General features: G+C 50.4%; 1 protein-coding gene and 1 non-coding gene across 3 annotated transcripts in view; both read left to right on the top strand.

Annotated features, from left to right (window-relative positions):
* Positions 1 to 1,825: 1,825 nt before the first annotated feature.
* NLRC3 (NLR family CARD domain containing 3) overlaps positions 1,826 to 8,593 on the top strand; it is a 32,403-nt gene continuing 25,635 nt past the window's right edge. For both annotated transcript variants that reach the window (XM_044391587.3, XM_057314978.1), the window contains exon 1: positions 1,826 to 2,192. The gene's annotated coding sequence lies outside the window, so the exon portion shown is untranslated. The remainder of the gene's footprint in view (positions 2,193 to 8,593) is intronic.
* Positions 7,722 to 7,794, top strand: TRNAK-CUU (transfer RNA lysine (anticodon CUU)). Its single transcript has one exon. It is a non-coding gene; the product is annotated as a tRNA-Lys (tRNA).

The following is an 8,593-nucleotide window of genomic DNA, read 5'->3' as shown; positions in this document are numbered from 1 at the left end:
GAAAATTAGGTCCAGCTCACTGGTTGAGAAGGAAAATGGTGTGGAGGAGCTGCCCCATCCCAGCACCTGGGGTGAGGCTGGAGGAGTGGGGCCTGCAGTGAGCCTCGTGCTGCACAGGCGCTTCCTTCCAGAATCTCTGCCCAGCCTGGTGAGGGGTACTTAGCACAAGAGGAGAACATGCTGAGCCCCAGGGCTGTGGAAAGCCACGCAACACCCATGTTTTGCTGTGCTGTGTTGAGACCTCCCAGGCCTGTCCCCTTCCTGTGGCCGGCCAGGCCACGGCCACTCAGGCAATCACAGGAGAGCCACAGCCCAGCTCAACCAGGGCCCAGGCAAAGGGGCCCCCGGGGACCTGCACAACCCACAGGAAAGCCCCTGCCCTTGCAGGCAGGAAGCCTCGGGCTGTCTCTGAGTTGGGAAGGGCCAAGACCACTGCTTGTCTGGCTGTCACAGCTCTGAGTGGACAGAAGCCCAGCGTGAGAACAACCGTGGGAGACTGTGCCCCAAACAGACAAATGCCCAGGAGAGTTAGGAGGAAGGCCTCTAGGCCTCTCACGGAGGAGCCGGCAGAGGGAGCCCATGGACCAGCCCTGTCTGGCCATGGGCCATCCATGCGAGGCAGAGGCCAAAGTTGCAGGGGAGAGTGCCTTAGACCCCCACGGAGGGGACTATTGCCTCCCATGCGCAGGATCCCCCCTCCCTGAGCTGTGCAGGGGGGAGCAGAGCAGGCCTCTTGGCCTCTTTCATGTGACGGATACCCACCAGGCCCCTGCGGCTTCCAACATCCTGTGGGCGGCCTGGTTTCAGACGCCTTCGCTGCACGTCCCAGCCACGGCTACGATGCGTGCTCTGATGGCCAGGAGCCTCAGCAGGCTTCTCGAGGGCAAGGCCCATGCCTCTCCCCCCGCACCTGGCAAGCTGCGGGGGCCTCTGAAGGCACTGCTGGAAGGGAGGCAGGGAGGGGGGCACAGAAGGGTATCATTGCACAGAGTACTTCTCATCTGCCACCTCGGTTCCCTCTGCTCCCCTCTCCTCCATCACCTGCACAGAGCTCTGGAGAACAGGTTGATAGAAGCACACGGCCCCTCCCACTGCCCTTTATCCACAAGCTGCCACATCATCTGAACCCATTACCCTCCTGCTCTACAACCATCAATGGCTCCCAGTTGGTTTGCTTAGGAAACTGAGGCACCCATCCCTTGGCTCCCACCTTGTCTCCATGGCTCCACATTAAGGGGCTTGCTCCCTGCCACTGGAGGATGTCCTGTACTTTTCCTCTGTTGTCATGCTTCTCCTGTTGTCTACTCTGGACGTGCCCTTCCCCCTCACCCCTTTGCTCTCAGCGCCGCCCACGTGCTGAGGGCCATCTCCGGGGCCAGAGGGAACTGCCACACTCTGCTGTTTCAGGGTGCTGCCGGCCTGCCTTTGGGAAGACACTGGGGTACAGCTGGGTTGCAGCTGCCTGCTGGGTGCTAGAGAGAGGAAAGCATGGGGGATTAGACAGGATGACGAGGGCCATGGCCACAGCAGAGTGTGCCAGCCTGGAAGTGAGAGGACTCTGCTCCAAACACAGCGGCCAGCTTCCTGCTGTGTGGCCTTGGGCAAGTCACTGAACGTCCCTGCAGCCAGTCTAGTTTCCCTAGCACCCCCCAAAAGCAAAGGTCTGCTGGTGGTGAGACTGTTTTCCTCTGGGGCCTTGGCTGGACCTCACTTTTGAGCATGACGACTGCAGGGATCCTCAAATCCAGATCCTGGAGGCACCCCTTGCCTCTCTAACTTACAGGGTGGTAACAGGGCCAATCCGGGCAGCTGCGGCTCATTGATCTGAGAGGCTGTTGGCTTTTGAAATCAGACAGGAAGGAGGGTTGAGGTGGAGCCCGGCACAGGAAGAGGTGAGGAGCCCCAGCTGCCGTGACAGCTGGTGGGCTTGGGGGACTGCAGGAGCTGGCAGGCTGCAACCCCACTGCCCTGCATAGTCAGCGCCTCCCCAGCCCTTGCCACGGGACCTTGCTCCTGCCTTGCACAGATCCTGAGGGCTCGTGGCCCAGCTGACTGGTCACAGAGAATCCCAGGACACCCCTCCACCACGCAGTTGCCTCCGTCCACTGGAGCAGGGCTGAGCCTGGGAGCACCGGGATGGAGCACCCCCAGCCCCCCAGTCTTGGCATCCCTAGGACGACGAAGCCCAGGGGGTAAGTCAAGCCCAGGCTGGCTCAGTACAGGATGGGGGAGGAAGAAGAGACTGCTGGCAGGAAGGACCGTGACTTTTAGGGCCTGAGCTGCTCTCGGGGGCAGTGGGTGCTGAGAAGATATTCCATGGGTGCTGGGAGCTGCTGAGCAGGACTAGGTCACTGTGTGGAATAAACAAACATGTGCCCAAGGACAGCCCACGATGGGCCAAGGGGACAAAGCCCAGCTCTCCAGGTACCAGTGATGGGCTAGAAAGAGCAGGAAGTAACCAGAAAGGCAGGCAGACAGAAGGGAGGTTGAATGGTGCAGCCCAGGAGTGCAACCTGGAATCTGCAGACCCAGGCTCCATTCCTGGCATCCCCGTTCCACCTGTAAGATGGGGGTGACAGTACCAGACCTGCCTCAGGGTCCTGAGGGCCAAGGGCAGGCAGTGCAGGCTGGCTGGGGTCCAGCACAAACGCCACCCCCATGCGGGGTGAGCAGCCCCGGGGGGTCTCTTCCAGCCACACCTCTGGATGGGGATGAGGCTCGTCATTTTGAGAGACAGTAACCACAGAGGCCTTCTCAAAAGAGGTGCCACTGAGCTGCGCCAGGGGTGGCTGCTGGCTGTGGGGTCCTCCCCGTGGCCAGGCTCCTGGGTTCCCAGGGCTCCTCTGGGTCTCCTCAATGGGGGCAAGGCTTTCCCTGAGCGGGGGTCTCACTCCTGGCCATCACAGGCCACCCTGTGGCTGGCTCCCAGGTGGGGGTACAGGCTGGCTGCCCCTCCTCTGTCCCAGGGGCAGTGCAGTGGCAGGAGGGCCGTCTCCGGTGGCAAAGGCACCACTTCCTCCCACCTCTGGGAAAGGATGTTTGGTTTCCAGTGGTCTGTAGCCATGGACCTGGGCTACGTCAAGGGGGCTGAGAACTGCGCTCTTGGGCCTTGAGAGGCACAGTGGGGGCAGGGAGTCGGAAGAGAGGAGCACCCAAGAGGCTGTGGCCTGAGGAAAGGGCAGCTCAGGCAGGAGGTCAGCACTGTGGGGCGCTTACAGCCGTGGAGTGCAGGTGGGCAGAGAGAGGCTGGCTGTCATGCACAGGCCACAGCTGGCTACAACTAAGGCCCTGGGGAGGGAGCGCAGGACAAGACAGGACCTGTTGGCAGAGCGATCAGTAAATCGGGACCTGTGTCTTCTCAGGGATGAGACAGAAGCTCAGCTGTCGCAGGGTCTGAGTGACAGCAACACCAGAGAGCACAGGTCCTCCGCTGCATCCTACCCCACAGACGAGGTCTGGAGGATGCATGGGCAAAGGGAAGCTGTCCTCTGGGGGAGAGGCAGTGGGCCCCAGGCATCTATCTGGCCTGGCTCTGCCCATGACAGCTCAGAGCTTCTCATACTGACCGACTTCTGGCCTTCAGATTCCCAAGGCAGCCCAAGGCCCAGCCGCCCTCTGTCTTCCCGCCTTGTGGCTGGCGGGGCCTCCACTCTCACTAGAGTGTGTTTACACTGGGCAAGACCTTTCTGACTATCCCTGGTGGACATGTGGCAACCAGATAACACTCCACTCAGAGGCCTGGGGCAAGTTCCACCCTGCAGGGCAGCATCTGGGCTACACATAGGGCCTGTTCACACAAGTGGCCAGGTAGCTGTCCCATGGGGGGAGCTCTCTCATCAGCCTCCGATGTTGGCCCTGGGTTTTAAAGATTGTATTTACTTATTTGACAGAAAGAGAGAGTGTGCGCAAAAACAGGGGGAGCGGCAGAGGGAGAAGGAGAAGCAGGCTCCCCAGTGAGCAAGGAGCCCGATGCAGGACTCAATTCCAGGACCCTGAGATTACGACCTGAGCCGAAGGCAGATACTTAACCAACTGAGCCACCCAGGCGCCCCGGCCCTGGGTTTTAAAGTATAAGTATATCCCATGTAACATTTGGGATATACTTATAGTGAAAGAACAGATGTTATCTGAAACTCAAATTTTCCTGGGTGTCCTGTATCTTAATTTGCTAAATCTGGCACCTCCAGGCCTGAGGTCGGCAGGGCAAGAAAGACAGGTGACTGATTCAGAGGAAGTGTTGGTTTCCAACACGGAGAGGATGATGGGACTGCGGGGTGGGGGCAGGGGGAACCTCACCCCTCCCACCTTCCCAGACACACTCGGTCTTGTCTCCTGTCCCCTCACTCTTGCCTGCTGTTGTCCTTCCTCTGTCACTTGCCCAGCCTCTCTGGTCTAGCGGTTCTCAATTCTGGCTGCTCCTTACAATCATTCACGTAGCTTTAAACTACGAACATGCTGAGGCCCTACCTCACACCAAATACATCTCTAGGTGGTTGGGCTAAGCAGTCACTTTTTAAAAATCGTGCTCCATAGAAGGACCGTATGATTCAGCAATTCCGCCTCTGAGTACATACGTAGCTCAGAGAACTGAAAGCAGGGACTTGAACAGATATTTGTACACCCATGTCCACAGCAGCATCTATTCACAAGAGAAAAGAGACGGAAACAACCCAAATGTCCGTCAATGGATGAATGAATACACAAAATGTGGTCTATCTATACAATGGAATATGATGTAGCTTTAAAAAGGAATGAAATGTTTATATATGTTAAAACAATGATGAACCTGGAAAATCACGCTCGGTGAAGGAAGCCAGACACAAAAGGACACACGCTATACAATTTCACTTATATGAGGTCCCTAGCATAGTCAGATTCATAGCGACAAAAAGTAGAAGGGTGGGTGCCAGGGGCTGGGTGGAGGAAGATGGCAAGTTAGTGCTTAAGAGGGGCAGAGTTCCTGTTTGGGCGATGAGAAAGTCACAGCATTGAAAATGTACTTAGTGCCACTGAATTGTACACTTAAAAAGGTTACAATGGGGCACCTGGGTGGCGCAGTCGTTAAAGCGTCTGCCTTCGGCTCAGGGCGTGATCCTGGCGTTCCGGGATGGAGTCCCACATCAGGCTCCTCCGCTGTGAGCCTGCTTCTTCCTCTCCCACTCCCCCTGCTGTGTTCCCTCTCTCGCTGGCTGTCTCTCTGTCACATAAATAAATAAAATCTTTAAAAAAAAATGGTTACAATGGCAATTTTTATGCTGTGCATATTTTAATAAAAAATTTAATTAAAAAAATAGTGTTCCAGACACTGTCCTGCCAGAGCGGAGAAGCACTGAGCCTGGCCCTTCTTCACCATGGTCCCCTCATGCTCCCGGCCACCACCACCCCGCCCCAGCAGCAGCCGTCTGTCACTCGTGGGCGCCTCTGGAGTCCAGCCCTGGGCTGTGCCCTGACATCACTCACACCAAGAGCCAGACAGAGGCCCTAGCGTCCTGGCCTCATGCACTAAGAGGCCACAATAACATTGCTTCCTTTGGGTTAGGCACATTTGCATATGTAGATGGCTGCTAGCATAACTGTTTTTAAATTGGGCTATAACTTACAGACAGTAAAGTGAACCCCATGGATTTTTACGTATGTACACACCTGTGCGTCCGTACCCATCAACCATCATGCTGATCACCCAGATCAATGTGTAGAGGTTTCCAGTGCCCCAGAACTCCCACAGGCCCCCGCAGTCGGAACCTATCCCAAGAGCAGCCACTATTTTGACTCCGAAGGCCTCAGATAGGTTGGGCCTGACATTGAACTCCCCGTAAGTGGAATCACTGAGTATGTTTCTCAATTCTCTCCACACGTCTGCGAGAGTCAGCACACTGTTGAGTGTGACTTGATTGTATGAATGTACCAAAAAAAAGGAATCCCATTCTCTTGTTGATGGGTAGTGGCTGTTTCTACTTTTTTGGACACTATGAATAAAGCTGCTAGAATATTCTGATACAATGTTTTAATGGATATAAACACTCCTTTCTGTTGCGTATATACATACCCAAGCAGGGAATTGCTGGATCACAAAAGTAGGCATATTTAGTCTTACCACTACTAAACATTTTTCCAAAGTGATTTTAAATTTGCATTTCTCTGATGAGTAAGGATATATATTTTTTCACTATTTTAAAAATTTTTCTTTTTAAGGGGGGGAGCGTCAGGGGGGGAGAGAGAGAGTCTTAAGCAGGCTCCACACCCAGCACAGAGCCGGATGCGGAGCTCGATCTCACGACCTTGAGATGATGACCTGAGCCGAAATCAAGAGTCTAATGCTTAACCAACTCAGCCACCCAGGTGCCCCTCTGATGACCAAGGATATTATCTTTTGTGACGTATCTTCAATTTTTTGGCTCATTTTTAACTGGGCTGTCTCTTACTGATTTTTAAATGTATTGGAGACATCTCCTAGTCCACAGTTTGCTTTCTCACCCTTTTAAAACTGTCTTCTGTTGAACAGATACCCCTCATTTCAATGCATCCCCATATATTACTCTTTTCTTTCATGGTTAGTCTTCTGTGCTCCATCTAGTCTTTACCTAGCTCGAGCTCCTGCAAGTATTCTGTAGTTTTTCTAAAGGCTTGGCTGTCTTATCATTCACATTTAAATCTATGATCCTGCGTGAATTACTTTTTGTGTATGGTGGGAGGGAGGGTGGTTAAGGTCCATTTTCCTGTAAGAATATCTCATTGGAGCAGCACGATTTGATACAAAGACCGTCCTTTCTCCGCTGACCTGCAGCAGAGCCCTTGCTGTACATCTGCTGACCATACACGTGTGGGTCTGTTTCTGGAAGCTCTGTTGTACTGCTCTATTTGTCTGCCCTGTGCCAATACCCACAGCTCTAGACTAAGCCTTCATATGGTGTAGTATAAGTCGTCTAGCTTTGTTCTTCTTTTTCAAAATGATTTGGGCTAGTCCAGAGTCTTTTGCTTTACATATATATTTTAGAATCAGCTTGCCAATTTCTACCCTCCCTTCCTCACCGGAAAAGCTTGCTGGAATTCTGATTAAGAAGTCATTCAATTTATAGATCAATTTGGGAAGAACTGACATTTTAACAATATTGTCTTCCAAACCATGAATATGGTAAATCCCTCCTTTAGGTTTTCTTTATTTCTCTTAGTATTGTTTTGTAGTTTTCAGTGTGGAGGCCTTGCAAATTTTTTGCTAAATTTACTCTTAGACATTTGCTTTTAAAATATTTCAAAATTTTACTTTCAATTTCATTATTGCTAATAAGCAGAAATATATACGATCTTTTTACGCATGATCTTTTACTATATGATCTTGTGTTCAGAAACCCTGCTAAGCTCATGTATTAGTTCTAATCAATTGTAGATTCTTTTGGATTTTCAATGTATACAATCATGTCAACTGTGACTCGTGACAGTTTTTCTTTCCTTTTCCAACCCTGATACCTTTTATTCTTTCATTTTCCCTAATGCACTAGCACCTAATTAAAAAATGAAACAAAACAAAACATCAACCAGAAAAGGTTACTACTCCTAGGGAATGAAAATGAAGTATATACTTTACTTGCTTTTATATCATTTAAGTGTTTTTAATGAGCATGTATTACTTTTATAATTCTGTAAGCAATCTAGTTAAATGAGATGGGGAAGCAATAAATGTTTGTTAGCAAAATCTAAGCAATTGAAATTTACAAAGTAGGGGTGCCTGGCTGGCTCAGTTGGTAGAGCATGTGACTCTTGTTCTCAGGATCGTGAGTTCAAGCCTCACATTGGGCATGGAGCCTACTTGAAAGAAAGAAAGAAAGAAAGAAAGAAAGAAAGAAAGAAAGAAAGAAAGAAAGAAAGAAAGAAAGAAAGAAAGAAAGAAAGAAAGGGAAAAAAAGAAAAGAAAACAGATTTACAAAATAAAAAACAATTTCTTAATCACACTGTCATATTATTTCCAGCTTTTGGCCTATATGGCCAGACAAAAATGGAATCTGATGACTACCCGCCCCCCCAAAAAAGGTATTCTAATTCTCCATACCTTAATTTTTTTCCATATAAAAATACACTATAAAATATCCAGGAAGCTCAACAAATTCCAGGTGAGATTAACTCAAAGAGACCCTTACTAAGACACGTTATAACCAAACGTTCAGAAGACAAAGACAAAAAGGAAATGTTAAAATCAGCAAGACAGAGTAAACTATCACATAAAGGGATCCTCAATAAGATTATTAGCAGACTTCACAGAAAAAAAAAAAACTAGTGCACAAGCTAGTATTATTGTAACTTTGGTTTATAACTCCAAATTTTGTTTCTACACAATTTAAGAGACTAAAGAAGGGGCACCTGGCTGGCTCAGTTGGTAGAGCATGTGACTCTTGATCTCGGGGTTGTGAGTTTGAGCCCTACAATGGGTGTACAGATTACATAAAAATTTTTTTAAAATTAAAGAAAAGAGACTAAAGAATTTTTAAAATTCATTAAATTATGTTTGGGGGCACACAATGTATAAAGATGTAACACTGTGACATCAACAACCAAAAGGGGTCAGACGGAGTGGTAAAAGAGCAAAGTCTGTGCATGTTGT

The sequence above is a fragment of the Ursus arctos genome, unplaced genomic scaffold (genome assembly GCF_023065955.2).
Source record: "Ursus arctos isolate Adak ecotype North America unplaced genomic scaffold, UrsArc2.0 scaffold_2, whole genome shotgun sequence".
In the NCBI taxonomy this organism is placed as follows: Eukaryota; Metazoa; Chordata; class Mammalia; order Carnivora; family Ursidae; genus Ursus; species Ursus arctos.
Note: the sequence above shows the minus strand (reverse complement) of the source record. Positions and strands in the feature narration are given on the sequence as shown.